Source organism: Sinohyriopsis cumingii, chromosome 3, assembly GCF_028554795.1.
Source record: "Sinohyriopsis cumingii isolate HCF-2022 chromosome 3, ASM2855479v2, whole genome shotgun sequence".
NCBI lineage: Eukaryota > Metazoa > Mollusca > Bivalvia > Unionida > Unionidae > Sinohyriopsis > Sinohyriopsis cumingii.
In genome coordinates this window covers 27377976-27394103 of record NC_142963.1, presented here as the reverse complement: position 1 = coordinate 27394103, position 16128 = coordinate 27377976, and the positions used below count along the sequence as shown (strand labels likewise).

Genomic DNA, 16128 nt, shown 5'->3' with positions numbered 1-16128 from the left:
AACATGTGATTCGCCGAAACAACGCGGTAGCAGCATAAGTAAATCCGATTTAATAGGTGTAAGGAAAACTATGCCATATTGTATCGAACCCATGCGACATTTTATCGAACCATATTTGCCTGATAGTATACTATTTGTCTTCTGGATCATAACAATCAAAATTTATTTCGTCTCTTTAATAAGTCGACGCAGACACTAGAACCATACTTAGCCATTTCATACACGTGATCTAAATATCGTGGTTTACATTTTCTTGACGTCAGAGGTTAAAAAGATCACGTGATGCAAACAACAAGCCGCATGATTTTGGCAATAATGAGACTAAGCAATGCTGTATGGAAGAGAAGATTATTCGTAATTAGTCGATAATCGTGTCATACTTCGACTTATTAAAGTTACAAATTTTGTGTTAATTGTTATGTCTCAAAGACAAATAGTCTACTTATCAATATCAGGCAGTAGCGTTCGATCACATGCCCTGGGGTAAGGAACACCCGGGCCTCTCCTAGTTTTTGTTCAAACAAATTTTTTCTTTTATAAAATTGAAAAGTGTTTTATTAGCCTGGGCCCCCTTACGGGCCTCCCCGGTTGCCTCCTCCCTTGTCGACCTTGGAAGTGACTGTGCAAAGCAACTATCCTGGACCGCTACCTCACGCTACCAAGTTTTCAATAAGGCTTGCGCTCTGACCTCACAGCCCAACATATGTAACCAACTATCCAAAATGGGGCAGAATTCCATAGAGGAAACTCGGAATATCTCAGGTCAAAGTTTTGCCATATTTGAAAACTTTTGTTCATTTAGGAATATCGCAAGAAAGGAGGAAATACAACACACACTTAATTCAAATCTCATGGCGTAACTAAAATCTTTTCATATACTTTTGTATTATTTATGCAACTTAAACAAGGAATGGAAACGTATACATCGTACGACTAATTGTCCTCCTACACTGTGTGGACAAGATAAGGTTCATGAATGTAATTTTATGGAAGAGAAAAATAAACAAGAACGACAACACATGTCTGTTGTTTGGTTTAAATTCAAGATTGAGCTATATGATTTGGCAAATGACTAGTTCAACTTAAAACTGGCTAATCAAACAATTCTGCCTGCAGCAGTAACAAAAATGTGTTGTTGAAATTAAATCACGTTTTCAGCTTCTTCTTGCCGCCTTTTGATTGAATGCAAAAGTTTATACAACGGCTTACTCGTGTAAATTTATTTTCTGAAGGCAACTGTTAATCTTCAACAATAGTGAGAAAAATTAAAATAGCAATGTTTTAACCACATGTGTCTCAGGTTGGAGTTATAAAAAGATTAAGTATATAATATTACTATATACTTAAGTGTGAAATATAGAAAAATGTTGGCAAAAAAATCATATTTTATTCATTCCTATATTTTCACAAGTGAAAATAAAATCTTTTTTTTTTTTTATTCTGTCTCTAGAAAGTTACTTCCCTTTACTGCCTTGGCAACAATGATAAACCCTATGTGATGCAAAGTACAAAACGCGTTCACAGTTTAATGACACTGATTCCACCATGAAGCATATCCTCTCCTTGTCTGGCATATAAAGCTAAGTGTATCTTTTAAACAATTTAGTTTCAATAGGTTTTCTTTTTTCGGCAGCTCAAACATTCTATGGTCCAGTAAGCGGCTTCTGTAACAAAAAGTCATATTTGTAAATATTTCTTGGAACAAGAAAGAAAATGCCTGGTTTGACGTTGGCAAAAGTTAACTCGGGTCAAATCTATGATCAGTATAAACCGATTTTTTTATTATAGTTCCAGCCATATTTTACTGATCAAGTAAAGGTTAGACGTTACGGATCACTGCCATCTCACCTCTGTCAACGTGGGTTCGAGTCCAAGGCTCGGCTAGCGTGGGTACATGGGAAAGCCTGCCAGTAGCTTCTCGTGGGTCGGTGGTTCTTCCCTGTGTTTTCCAGGGTTCTTCCTCCACCAGTTATACTGGCCGCCATGTATAGCCTATCTTGTGCTGAATAATGGCGTTAAACCCTAGAACAACAACAACAAAAAAAAATAAAGGTTAGATTTTTTTATGTTGTACAGCACAGAAACATTTTCAGGGTGATCTGGTGCAGTGGTAATTATAGTAAACAGCTGTCAGTCGTGCCTCCCAGTTATCAAAAAAGTTTGTCTTCAGCTGCAGATTTCCTGACATTATTATGCAAGTGCTTAAAGAAAAATTATATGCAATTATCACATGTTTGACAGTCATTTCATAGAAAAGGTTTTGTTATGCATTGCTCTGAAACTTAAAAACGGTCCGACTGGAAGACAACACCATCTAAAGCCGAATCCCAGGTAGAAAACAAAATGAAATGCACACAAGCATTTGAAATCAGTTACTTTTTTAGATAGTATTCACTACCGATTGAAACCAAACGACGCATCCGACAATATCACATGCCACCATGATTTCCTGTCAAGTAAATGACAAGTGAATTAACTATTTAACATTTTTATACAAACAGCATAAGTGATGCATTCAGAAAATAGCTACTAACATCAAGGACATCATAATTTATCAGACATCTTTCACGAAAATATCAGAACTATTTTAATTTTTTCCTGTATAATTGACATAACCAATATTTAAAAAATGTAACATTTCAGCATACTTCCCGTGACAATTTTTATTTTATTTTAACCCTCCATTTTAATTTAAAATTTATTTTTGTTCACTCATGCGTATTCAAGAAACTTCTGTATTTTTTCCTCTCTATAAACATCACTTTGCAAATTTAAATAGCTACCATGTGACTCTGTATGTAATACCCTTGGTATACGCCCATTTATCGTAAAACATCTTTAACCCCTGACACGACAAACGTTAATGGGGTTTCAGTGAAAGAACAATATGAGGCTTCCACCTCATACTTTCTTTTACCTATTTGGTCACTACCAATTTGATTTGTGGTTATTTGATTTTACCTGTTAGGTTTATTTGTTGTGAAGGTAACACATACAGCACAATATGCCTTAGCAACAATATAAATGCAGCCGGACATAATTTCAACACTATATTTCATCTAACTCAAAATCAACTGCAAAAGCAAGGACTTTGATCTCATCCATAGCAAACACTTTCGTTGTTTCTATGTGAAGAATTAATGCCACGTAAGATAGGAGTTGGTCCTGGTATGCCGCATCACCGTAGTTTCGTAAAATGACGAAACACAACACTGAAATATAGTAAAAATGCAGAGAGAGAGAGAGAGAGAGATCTGCTAGAGCACTCGCAAGGTATTTAAAAAGAAAACATTTGTATATCTTGTAGTATACGTCCAACCAAATTCCACTCAATAATATGATCGGTAATTTGTTGAAAGACCGATATAAATTGTCGAAATAAAATATAATTCAAGAAAAAATTGGGAAAAAATGGAACATCTGTTACATTAATTGCACCTGCCTTGAATGTGAACCTACTTAAAAGAAATGTTGTATACCAAAATGTTTTAAAGATTGATATTCCGAAACGCCCTATCTAACCCAATTGGAAAATAAGAAGTTACTACCCCATCTGGAAATAAACATGAAATTTGTATACCTATTTGGCTATTTCTGGAACTGTGAGTGGTGCAGTTGCTGTACTGCCTCTGGCAGTCCTTTCCTCAGGAATCGGAACATTTTTATAAATCTGGCATCAATAGAAAATGTATATGTATATGTATAATTATTATAATGGCGTTAGGTATCACGGTATATATAATAACATCCAAATATATAGCATTTACACAAACACAAGTTGGGCAGAAAGGCCTCCCCAAATGGTCTGCGAAGATCAACCGGGGAAAGCACCCTTCAAAAAGAAAAAAGAAGAGAAACGTTGTAAGTTGGAAGATTTGGATATGGGTTGGATGTTTGAAATCTTGGAAAAAATTTGGAAAACCCCAACTCCTCTTGAGACTAAAAAGCTATGTATAAAGGATAATTATTTACACTGAACAAATATAGTTTGTAAAATTAACATCATGGTTATATACTTATTTGAAAATTTATCCGAAATTCATTGCTGGGGCCCCGAGCGGCCAAGTGGTCTAAAGCGCTCATCGTTACGGAGCACTGCCATCTCACATCTGTCTGTGTGGGTTCGAGTCTCGGGCTCGGCCAATGTAGTTATATGAGAAAGCTTGCCAGTAGCTTCTTGTGGGTCGGTGGTTCTTTCCGGGGTTTCCCGAGTTTTTCCTCCACCATTTATACTGGCTGCCATTTATAGCCTGTCTTGTGCTGAAAAATGGCGTTAGGTATCAACGGTACCAATTGTTTTTCCATATACCTCAATGCTAATGTTTTGTGAAAATAAATATACTTTCTATCCTACCTCAGCATGCATGTCACACACTGTCATAGAGAACAATGCTAGATTGTCAATTTGACAATGACATAACCAGGTACTCCACTGCATTTAAGAGAGATAATTCTACTGGAACTAGACAGGGGTAAGAGTTATCTAGTCACAACAGGCGCATTTTCAGCCATGTGTACCATATTTTAAAAAAATCATAAAAAATACAAAATATGATCTAGATAGAAATTAACATAAACTCACATGTTGCCAAGAGGCTCAACATTTTTTAAGGCAAACAGAAAGTACAACTCTTACATAATGCACCAATCACATCTAGTGTTGTTCTTTATTTCAGAATGCAATCTTCCTACACCTTAAGCTCCACCCACATGGACTTGCGCAGTTGGTACCATTATACCTATAGCAAACCTTCATTTTTCCAATTATCTGTGAAATAGTTCGGGACTGTATAAGTAGCAAATGTATTTAGTCTCACTTGTGAAAAACAATTTTACGAGGTACTAAGCTATGTCTTCTATGAATGTGTTTAGACATGACATTGAGCTGTTTGAACTCTTGTTTTCATACTTGCTTCACTAGCAAACTCATCTTTTGAAATAAAATGAATTCTTTTAACTATGAGTTGTATCTTATTCATATCAGCATTTATTGAACTTCACATGGGTAAGATGGGATAAATCACATTATGTCATATTATGTAATAACTAGGTCAAAGGTCAATGTACCAAATAGTATGTACCTGTCCTACTTCAAAATGTACAATTCACCTAAAAGAAAGGAATTTATACTTGTTTGGTAGATGCAGAACTTAACACCAGAGACAGTTGGACATGACCCAATCTTATTATAAAGTATAAACTTTGAACACTTTACACTGTCTGCAGATACATGAGGTCACTAACCACCAGTCCTCATACAAAGGTCTACCTACCCATCCTCTTTGTAACACAAATAGTAAGCTTCCCTCCTTTGTAATGTGAATAAAATTGATTCAGTAAGCCAATCAGTCACCAAATATAGTAAATCACAGCTTCTAAGTGGTTATGTTGGATTGGGGATGAAATTAGGGGAATAAAATACAGAAAAATGCCAAATATAAACACTAAGTATAGCACATCAAATGCAGTTAAAAATAGGAGAAAAGTGTGTATCTAAAAGGGAGAGGTAGCTTATCATAAAGGAATTAAAGGAGACAAAATCAGCAATGCGAAAAATGATAAGTGAAAGTTTGATGACCTTACCTTGGACAAATATATGAGGCAGGACCCCATAGGTCCAAGGACAGCCCAAAGGCAACTGTGCTATAACATCCCTTACAGGTACCCAAATTTCAGATGAATTGGTGCTCATTTCCATCTAATATAAAAGGGTGAATAATTTAGATAATATAGATACATATAATGTATATTTCTTCTACATAAGAAATTAACAATAATTGGCTTAAGTTAGGCTGGAACTTACCTCAGAACCAAACAAAACATACATTATCAGTTTTTAAACTAGTAAACTTTACTGTGAGAAATTATTAAATTGCTTCTACTTACATCTGCATCAAGATTGAGGACTAATATAATACTTTACAAATCTTCTCTTTATTGTTATAACCAGTCACTGAAAATGTGAACTTTTATTTTCTTGAAATGTTATGACTGGTGTAAGGGAGATAACTGAATGATATACATAAGGTGTGGTAACCTCTAATATATTATCCATGTAATATAGTGGAGTTCATGAATAACCTGTATTAACTTCATTGCAATTAAATTATCCAAAAATACATTATTAGTAAAGTGAGAACTTAACATTTAGACTTCTATATTTAGTGGAGACCTCAAGAGTCATAATATTTTAATTTCTAAGATGACACTGCTCTTTCATATCACACAGTTCATATTTTCTACAATGCCGGCATGTACAGTGCAGCCTTCCATAACCATGCAGATATGATCCCATGCCAATTTGGATTATTGCGATGGGATGCAAAGTTTCAAGATCAGTGTGGATTTGAATGGAATGAATGCGCACCGTGTGACTAAAATGTTTTCATTCAGTAATGTTGGACCTAATATGGAAACTCCACAAGAACAGCTGGACAGAAAGAAATAGAATTAATTGAAAGTCAATAGTAGATTATCACTGGGCTTATAGAAGTGTCAATGGGAAATACTGACTTAAAGAAACTGCTCTTGTTTGTTGGTATTTCATGCTACCTCAACAAAAGGGAATGCAAGAGAACTTAACTAACTGCATGAACAATTTCAAGGCAGGAAAGAGTTTTAAAAAATGGACAATTAGAGTAGGACACTTAAAATCAAAGTGGGAAGGAATACCATATCTTTAATAAATTACCTAAAATTACTCATACCAGAACATCCTACATGGTACAAGCGATCTATAGTGTACTTAGAGTGTTCTCTATCCTGGTTTATGGAATGCCTTACAAGAACAAGATAGCTGTTTTTGTACACATGATTTTTCATCTTTTGCAGGTAAAATAGTAAATATTTGGCCAAAATCAACTATATTATGTTTACATAACTTATTTTGTTGCATGTATTCCAATCTAGGAGATAACAGCACAGACATAAAGGCATCAGGCAACACGTCTATATCTGTCATAGCTATAGTTATCAAAAGTCCCCACCCAAAGCCAACTTGTGCTATTTTCTGAAGATTTCATACATCATATTCTTAAAGGACTTTCAATATTTGCCCAGAACTGTTCAGCACCCATTTGTTTTCCTACATCAAACTAGTAAAGTTCATAAATGCTGCCCACATGTATGCGTTTCTATGGATACAATGTGAGGCTATTCTTCCATTTAGGTATCACGGTACCAATTGTTTTTCCATATACCTCAATGCTAATGTTTTGTGAAATAAATATACTTTCTATCCTACCTTAGCATGCATGTCACACACTATCATAGAGAACAATGCTAGATTGTCAATTTGACAATGACATAACCAGGAACTGCTTTGCATTTAAGAGAGATAACTCTACTGGAACTAGACAAGGGTAAGAGTTATCTAGTCACAACAGGCACATTTTCAGCCATGTGTACCATATTTAAAAAAAAAAATCATAAAAAATACAAAATATGATCCAGATAGAAATTAACATAAACTCACATGTTGCCAAGAGGCTCAACTTTTTTTAAAGCCCAACAGAAAGTACAACTCTTACATAATGCACCAATCACATCTAGTGTTGTTCTTTATTTCGAAATGCAATCTTCCTACACCTTAAGCTCCACCCACCTGGACTAGCGCAATTGTTACCGTTATACCTTAAACGCTATAACAATAACAGCAACAACAACCATTGCTGAACAGCAGTTTGGTAACTCATATCGCCCTCCGTACGGGTGTACTATACTACACCAATCCTGCGCATGCTCAGTTAGAGATAAACTATAATGGCAGCGACCTACGAAGGCTATACACGGTGAAGGATCAGACAGAGCCCAGTAGTTTGTATAAAATGCGGCGACATCTATTAAATATCATCTCCAGTCGCCAAACATTATCTCCACAATAGCCTCCAATCAATAGAACTTCTTATATCAAACTTGCAAATGCGTACTTCGAAATCACCATTAGGTCACACGTAGATGTACATATGTTGTGTGTTTCATCAGCTGATAGTTCAGGCGACCTATATTAGTCATCATATTTCAAAAATGTACATGCTGAGAAAAGCAATTGCCGTAAAAACTAGAAAATTCTGTCCGTTTCATGTATTTTTTATGAAATAAAAAGCAAAATGAGAGAAAGATGAGATTAGTTGTAGATTATATGTTAAGTTTTACATGCTTTTTTATTTTAAAAAGTGGTGTATAAAAGTAATGGTTATTGTAATCGGCCCAAGATTCCTGCCACATTCATCCGCCCGGTAAATGGCCAACCACAGGATCAAAAAGGTTTCACGTAATTCAACTGACCAATTTACTAATCCACTGGATGGGGTCGCAGTGCGTAGAAGTGACTGACAGCCTTAGTAACCTTTGAATGTTTTATCGGATAGCTTATGCGGTCGTGTAATGGAGGAGGTCAGAGCGTAAGTAGAAAAACGATAGAGATCTTGAATAAATAAAATATCGTAATGAGGAAGGCATGATCACATGCAAATACAACCTCTGGTGGTCCTGTAAGGAAAAGATGACAGGGATAGGAAAAGCAATGAATTAAGTATGTAATATGAAAGAAACAATTTGTATCTTTTCTTGTTGCTTTTTTGTTGATGTAGGCCATACATGGTGACATACAGTTAAATTCGCAAAATTGACAAGGGAAGAAATAATGGTTATTATCTAAGACGTGTTATGTTACCATGTTAACTACTGAATTTACAGTACGAAATGGCAACCGAACTGCGACAACACAGTGGTCTAGCTTGGACAAGGTTCAGGTACAGCCTAGTTTTAACGAAAATGGCCAGAATCGACTTACCTCCTTACAATGGCATCATGTGTCTTAGACATAACCCATGTAACGTATTTTGCAATGAACTATGTACAGATTAACATAAGGTTTCTATATAGCCATTGCGGCGATGTTCCAACGGATGACTTGAAACCAGAAAAACAATACATATTCCAGACTACTGAAACTCTGGAACAAAACGTCTCAAATCAGAAAACAATATGAAATGTTCACGAATACAACTTAATTTAAAAACACGTGCATTAGAAGTGCAAGTGTTGGATGAGTCTCATGTGTCGAGTCCAACAGGTTCAAATACAGAGAAAACCTTCGTGCACCTAAATGATAGAAGAAATGCCAGTTGTCCTAACAAGTTTTAAATGTCCGGGCGCAGAGAATCTTCGTGCATAATGATGGCTACCACCTAGTTCCCCTTCAGTGGGTTAAGTAAGTAGCACAGAAGCAGATATCCCTGATGCAGACGAGGTTTGAGAACTTCCGAGACCTGAACAAGTGGAGGGAAATGAAACAGTATCGATTAAAACTAGACAGTAAATATCGATGAGTTGAAATCTAGTTCAGAAATTTGCATATATTTTTAGGTGACTGGTTTTTCAATGATCTGCTAAGTCTCATCTGACTATTTTAGTCTTTTTTAACTATCTGATATACTCTGTTTAACAACTTCCATTGTGTAACGGAAAATTATTCCATATTGATTCGAGTTCGACATCTCGCTCGAATTATTAATACTTTTCAGAGGCAGAATATTAATTTCCTAGATAATGAATTTATTTTCTTTAAAATGTTTTATTGCAGAAAATGAATGTACTTGTGCTTTGTTTTGAAATGTAATTTAACAGTCTTAATGTCGTTGTATTCCGTCGTGTCTTTGTCTAACAATCTTAATGTCGTTAATAGTGTAGTGGGGTTGTTTAGCGACAGTTGGAAAATACATTACAGACTCACACGTGGCTGTTTAGCGACACCACTTTTTAGTACACCCTGAGGCGGTTGAGCGAAAGGGGAATTGAACCTGGGGAATATTAGGGCTGTATAGCGACATGGGAAAGTGGGGTTGTTGTATAGGCACAATAGAAATGGAACCGGTGAAGTGACGTTACGGTACTGAAGATTGGTAACAATGTAGCAAGGGGCTGACCTCAATTTGACCAAACAGCGGGATAAAACATAGAACGCTTAGGGACTCGCGGGACATAGACATATATAACACATACAACATACATACATAGATGGATGAATATTAATTTATCACGCAAACAACTACAACCGACTAAAACAATTGTTTAGGCAAGAAAGCAAATCTTTTCGAAGCATATGAGCGGCCATGAAAAGGACCTTTGGTTTTATGTTAACACCATTCCGTTAACATAGCGGGCATTAGATATGTCTTCTCGTCCTCAAACTTCTGACTTCTGGACCGTAGATGAGGACTCTCTTCAGACAGCCTTGTCTCTCCACATAAATTCTTCTTTTCCAAACGCTCGTATCGGTGATCCGGATGATTCTCCATGATGATTTGACATACATGGGTAAGTCCGTACGGAACAGCATCGACGATACGAGGGTAGATGATTTCACGTTTGTCAACATCTTGGGACGAGAACAGGTGATGGAAATGAAGTGAACGCGGATTTTTATAATGGAAGAGCGGATCGAAACGGATTGAGGTTTTTTTCAACTTTGTCAAACGTCGATACTCGGTCAAAGCCCTACGCTGGCTACATTACTTGTGTGACAAGGAAGACAAATGGATGTAGCACGCCCACAGCGGAGGAGGCGAAAACACCATCGGACCGAATTCGGTAGATGGCTGGGACTTAGAAAACCCCAAGATCGTGTACGAGTTTAACGGATGCTTATTTCACGGGTGTCCTCTCTGCTACCCTAAACCTGACATAAAAAATCAGTTTTTACAACGTACCATGGAACCCTTGCACGAGGCCACTTGTCAGCATCTGTTGAAGTTAGAACAGCAAGGATAGCAAGTGGTGGTAATGTGGGAACACGAGTACGATCACCGTTTGAAAACCAATCACGAGTTTAAACGCATCGTGGAAAGTTACAAGCTGGTGGACCCACTGAACCTGAGGGACAGTTTGTACAGAGGACGGACGAATGCCACCTGTTTGCTGTACCACGCCGACGAGGAGAAAGCAAAAGAAATCAAATACTTGGACATGTGTTCGCTGTATCCTAACGTGTGCAAATAATATCACTTTCAAGCACGGTACCCACAACTGATGACGAAACCTGGACAACATTCGACAATACGAAGGCTTGATTAAATATAAAGTCTTGCCTCCCACGGAATTGTACCATCACATTTTACCTCACCATTGCCAAGGAAAACTGGTGTTTTCCTTGTGCCGAAACGTGCAACCAAGATCAACCTTGTCAGCACACTCAGGAAGAACGCGCCTTGACGGGAACATGGGTCAGTGCTGAATTATTTAAAGCTCTGGACCTGGGATATCAATTGTTAGAAGTGTACGAAATTTACCACTTTCCAAAGACACAAAAATACCACAAGGGCGACGAGACTCAGGATGGCTTTTTCGCAGACTACGTGGATGGCTTTTTAATACTGAAACAAGAAGCCAGCGGCTATCCTTCCTTTTGCCACACTCCCGAAGACCAAATTAAATTCAAAGGGAGATACTGGTAGCAGGAAGGCATCACTTTTGACCACGTGGAAAAAAAAAACGAAGGAAGGCGATCGTTTGCCAAAGTGATGTTGAATTGCTTGTGTGGTAAAATGGCACAACAACAGTGTTTACGCAAGACGGAGTATTTGTCCGAACCTTTCAGCTACTTTCAGATGATTCACCACAAAACTAAATACATAAAACACGTGTCCGTCCTTCATGAGGACTTGATCTTAGTAAATTACAAAGAAGTGGACTTTGTAGAAGCCGACGAATTTGGAAATATCATCATTGGGGCTTACGTGACAGCCCATGCTCGCTTAGAATTGTACGACGTTTTAGAACTGTTAGGAGATCGCGTTCTCTACTTTGACACGGAAGTTGCATCTACATCGATCGCCTGGGTTACTATTACCCTAAAATCGAAGAAGACCGTTAAGGAGCCTTTACGGACCAGCACCCCGACGACAAGATTATAAGTTTTGCCTGTGGCGGTCCTAAATGTTACGGCTACGAATACCGGGACAAACAAGGAGAAGAGCACACGAAGTGTAAAGTGAAAGGATGGATTCTCAATTATCGCAATAGTCGAGTTGTGAACTTTGGCGTGCTGAAAAAAGCCTTGCAGTCTGGACAGGATGGAAACTTTAGAAACTTTAAAGTGACCACCTACGAACCGCACAAGATTGTACGTTTACCCACACGCCAAATTGGCAGTCGACCTTTGGAAAAAGTGTATCAAATCGTGTACCAGAAGCGAGTGCTGCTTCCCAACCACATCACTTTACCGTACGGACACGTCGATATTGGCCATCATATAAAAAAGGACAATGTCCAAGACCGATAGTTCATTGTAACTACCAAGACCAAGCAAGAAAGATGAATACTTTTAAACAGACTACATTCAAGTTCATAGATTCTTAAATGAAGTGCGATGGTGTGCCTAGCGATGAGAGAGATGCTGTGCGCTGTGACCAGAGCGATGCAGTAAAGTATCATGAGAACTTTGTTATGACTACTACTACTACTACTACCACTACACCTACCATGGAAAGTGATGATGTGCGTGTCAAACCTGACGGGTGTGAAAGCGATGCCACTCGTTAAAGCACAACTTTTTACTTTACTGGTTTTCATGGTGGATGTCATCCTCCATGTGAAACAATTCAGCTACCTCTCTACGGATGTAATGTAACCCTAAGTAAACTCCTATGGATTTCACCGTGCCCTCATCGAAATGAGCCTGTGAAAGACGAATATTCGTTCCATGTGCGTTTGCCTAAATAATGCAAGTCGACTCCAAACGTTCCAAGGAAAATGGCCTAAATATATAGGAGTACCTACCCCGAATAATTAACCAGAGTTGGGTTTTTCTACTTGGGCGAAGGGGATAAAGTCAAGTGCTTCAGTTGTGGTGTGTCATTTCACGAGTGGGAGCAGAAAGATTCGGCTTACCTAGAACATGCTTAATAATCTCCTCATTGTCACTACTCACCTTTAGTGGAACATAGTCATTGAAGTGGCATACCATGTCGTTTAAGAAACCAGCTTGGTTTGGAGTCAAACATTGGACAACACAGAGACAAGTATTTAAACCCCATTTGAAATGTAATATTCAAGGATTACCAAATGAACAGCAAGAGAAGTTCTATAAGGGTGTTTGGCAGGGTCTTGCCAGGACAAAAACTCAGTTGGTGACTAGAACTTTTGTGTCGAGAAATTCCCGAGAGGAAAGTGAAAAAAGTCAACAAACTCGTCAGATTTCTCTGGATCAAGTCTGCGTTCACCCTATTATTCTGCTTTAGACCGTTTACGTTAGAAGATTTTATTGACATTCTTGACCGTTACCCTGAATGACAGTTGTCAGAAATTACTCTCTCTAGGAGAAGATTTTAAATAAAATAATAATGACTTACATAATAATGGATAATTTACAAGAGATCATTTGCATATGGAGTTGAGAGAATGCATTTACCGAGAGCTGGTCAAAATACGAGTGAAACGCAAAGAACAATTGCATCCGTCACATCACCGATGTTTAAACCACTGGTGCCTGAATGCTATAAGAGAACTGATTCAGATGAAAGTGTTCGAGTGGTCAAACATTTTTAAACTGGACGTAGGCGAGAAGGATTGGTTTGTTGTGACTCATTCTTTTTACTACAAGATAGACATACTGCAACCAATTCCAAAGGAAGAGTTAGAGGGTTACCAAAATCATTTACACAATGTAAACATAGTTCAAGTGGAACCTTTTGAACAGTGTGTTGTGATGTGCAAGTTAGTGACACAACCATTTAGATTCGCCACTGGAGTACGATCATCTCAGTGCAGAAAGTACACTTATTGCCCGACAAAAAGAGGTATAAACACGACCTTTATCACAGGTGATAAAGCAGATTCCATCAAAGGAATTCAATGAGAGTATTCCAACGGTGGAGGATTACGAACAATTATTACATGAACTGTGTCCATTGAATTTGGGTCATCGTGTGGTGTTTGCTTTAGATACTTGCTTTCTGGGATTTCGTTTACCAGCCGATTCCTTGTGGACTCTTTACGAACAGTACTTACTACCAAATAAAACATGAAAGTGGTCCCTTTAAATGTCCAGTAGAGACACATTCTGTTAAAAGCCTTGCCTTGTCATCTGGATACTTCTCGACCTATATGGGAAAATAATATTTGTCAACTTTTAGGTACTGAAGATGTGAACGACGATGTGTGTGTAGCTTGTGGAAAAGTTGGGGTTTCGAGGCTTCGACCAAAGAAGTGGCCAATTATGCTCAAGAGTTGTGATCCTCAATTCAAATGTCCAGTGAAAAAAGTAACTTTTAAACCTGTGCTAGTGACAGTGTCAGAAGAAAGGACTACCTTTTCATTAAGCCAAACATTGGGACATGTTTTCTTTCCTGTCCAAAGCTCCTTCACGCTTGCGAAAACAACTCATTCAAACAGCCTCCAAAGACGTCGTCGATGCTGTGTGTGATTGTTGTCTGAATCTCTTGAAAGGCACGATACCTTTGTCTCCAGATCAGAAAGAATACTTAGCCAAACATCGAGAGGTTCTTCGCCAAATGGTATAAAATAAAATATCCATCCGTCAAAAGAAGAAGATGTAGGTACAATGCAGAGGTATTTAGCCCATGTTGTTAGGACCCTTGCTGAAGCGAGTATTAAGAAAAATGCTGGGAGGACTCACGGGAGCAGGATATAAAAAAGGACCAAGAAAATAAAAGGGATCTCTGGAGTCCAAAGATCTCAGACATGATCACTGAAGTCGAATGGAAGGACGAAAACTTTAGTGCCTCACAAACGATGGATGGAACAACTGACCCAGCATTTGCCTTCTAATCCTCATTTGACCGAGATATCCCAGTTACAACACGAATTGCAATCATTAATGGATCACAACGCTTTGTCCGAAACAGAAAAATCGCAAAAGTACGGTCAACTATTGCAACGACTTCAACTCATTCACCAGAAAGCTGTAGACGAAACAACTCTGCCCACTCTGAAATATTTTAAGACCCTGATGAAAAGTCCATCACTATCACCACCACCTCCAGAAACCAATATATATATTTTTAACAACTGCCAATACTTTAGAATTTTTTAATTTAATAAAGTAAAAAAGAAAATATAAGTACTTGTTTCACTTATTTCTTATTTTCGCAAGTCATATGACATACCGCAGCACGTACTGACGGGTGATAGGACCAAAATGTCATAAAAATACATGTTTTAATTGCATTGGTCAATGTATGTTTTTTCTCTCGTTATCTTTCATTTAAAAAGGAACTATTGAATTTGATAAAGAACTAAAGAAACTTTTCGCTCTTATTTCTTTTTTCACGAAAAGAAGTTCTTTTCGCACTTTAGTACTACCGTTCCCTGACATGCATGTAACTCTAACCTTGGGAGCACAAGGTTCAAACAAAACGTTAGATACCGAGTTTTAAAGGCGCATAGAAATTTGCCTTCAGTTCAGTGAGGGAAATCCTGATAGAATTAAGTGTACCAAAACCACTGCCAGGAAAAATACGGTACATTTTATTCGAATAAAACACGATTCCTTGCACAAATCATCTGCTATGGTGTAGGCGAATGAGAAGGTATATGCGCCCACGTCCTTTTTCTTAACCATTTTTCTTCATTTCAGATTTAGAATGACAAATTTTAAATCTGTTTAGATTTTGATATGGCGAATTCATAATGTTACAAAGCGAAATCCCTCAACGTGCCAGAATAACTTTGCCTGACAGTTCTGGCTCTTAAACAGTTAGACTATAAATGGCACTTATCTGCACGTAGGCTGGAATTCTGATTGGCCAGCGAACCACTTGGATCACTGTTAAGTTGTAGCTGATCGACAGTTATGGATAGGTCCATTTCTATATTTAATTTTGGGCCTGTATACTAATATCAAATTGCATGACATCCACGAAATGTATAACTCACAAGTCAGCATTCACAATCCTGCATTCAAAAATATGAAAGTGGACCATGTATACATCTATGGAATGGAAGACAATTCTTTTAATGAAAATGGGAATTAGCTCAAAATTTTACAATACACTCCAATCAATTAAGACAGACCAAGAACAGACCAAGCTTACTGTTTTCAAAACTACTGGTTGGGTATAATTGAAGATTTTCTCCAGTTTTAAACATTTTGCACAATGCTATGCT

General features: G+C 37.6%; 1 long non-coding RNA gene across 2 annotated transcripts; it reads right to left on the bottom strand.

Moving 5' to 3' along the window:
• Window positions 1-1022: 1022 nt before the first annotated feature.
• On the bottom strand, window positions 1023-8122 carry LOC149802593 (uncharacterized). 2 transcript variants are annotated; one of them, XR_016420067.1, is made up of 4 exons: window positions 7777-8122; window positions 5584-5698; window positions 3581-3670; window positions 1023-1664 (listed from the first exon to the last, which is right to left on the bottom strand). It is a non-coding gene; the product is annotated as an uncharacterized LOC149802593 (long non-coding RNA). The 2 variants fall into 2 exon arrangements; XR_016420066.1 differs by having other exon boundaries at window positions 7244-8119.
• Window positions 8123-16128: the final 8006 nt, after the last annotated feature.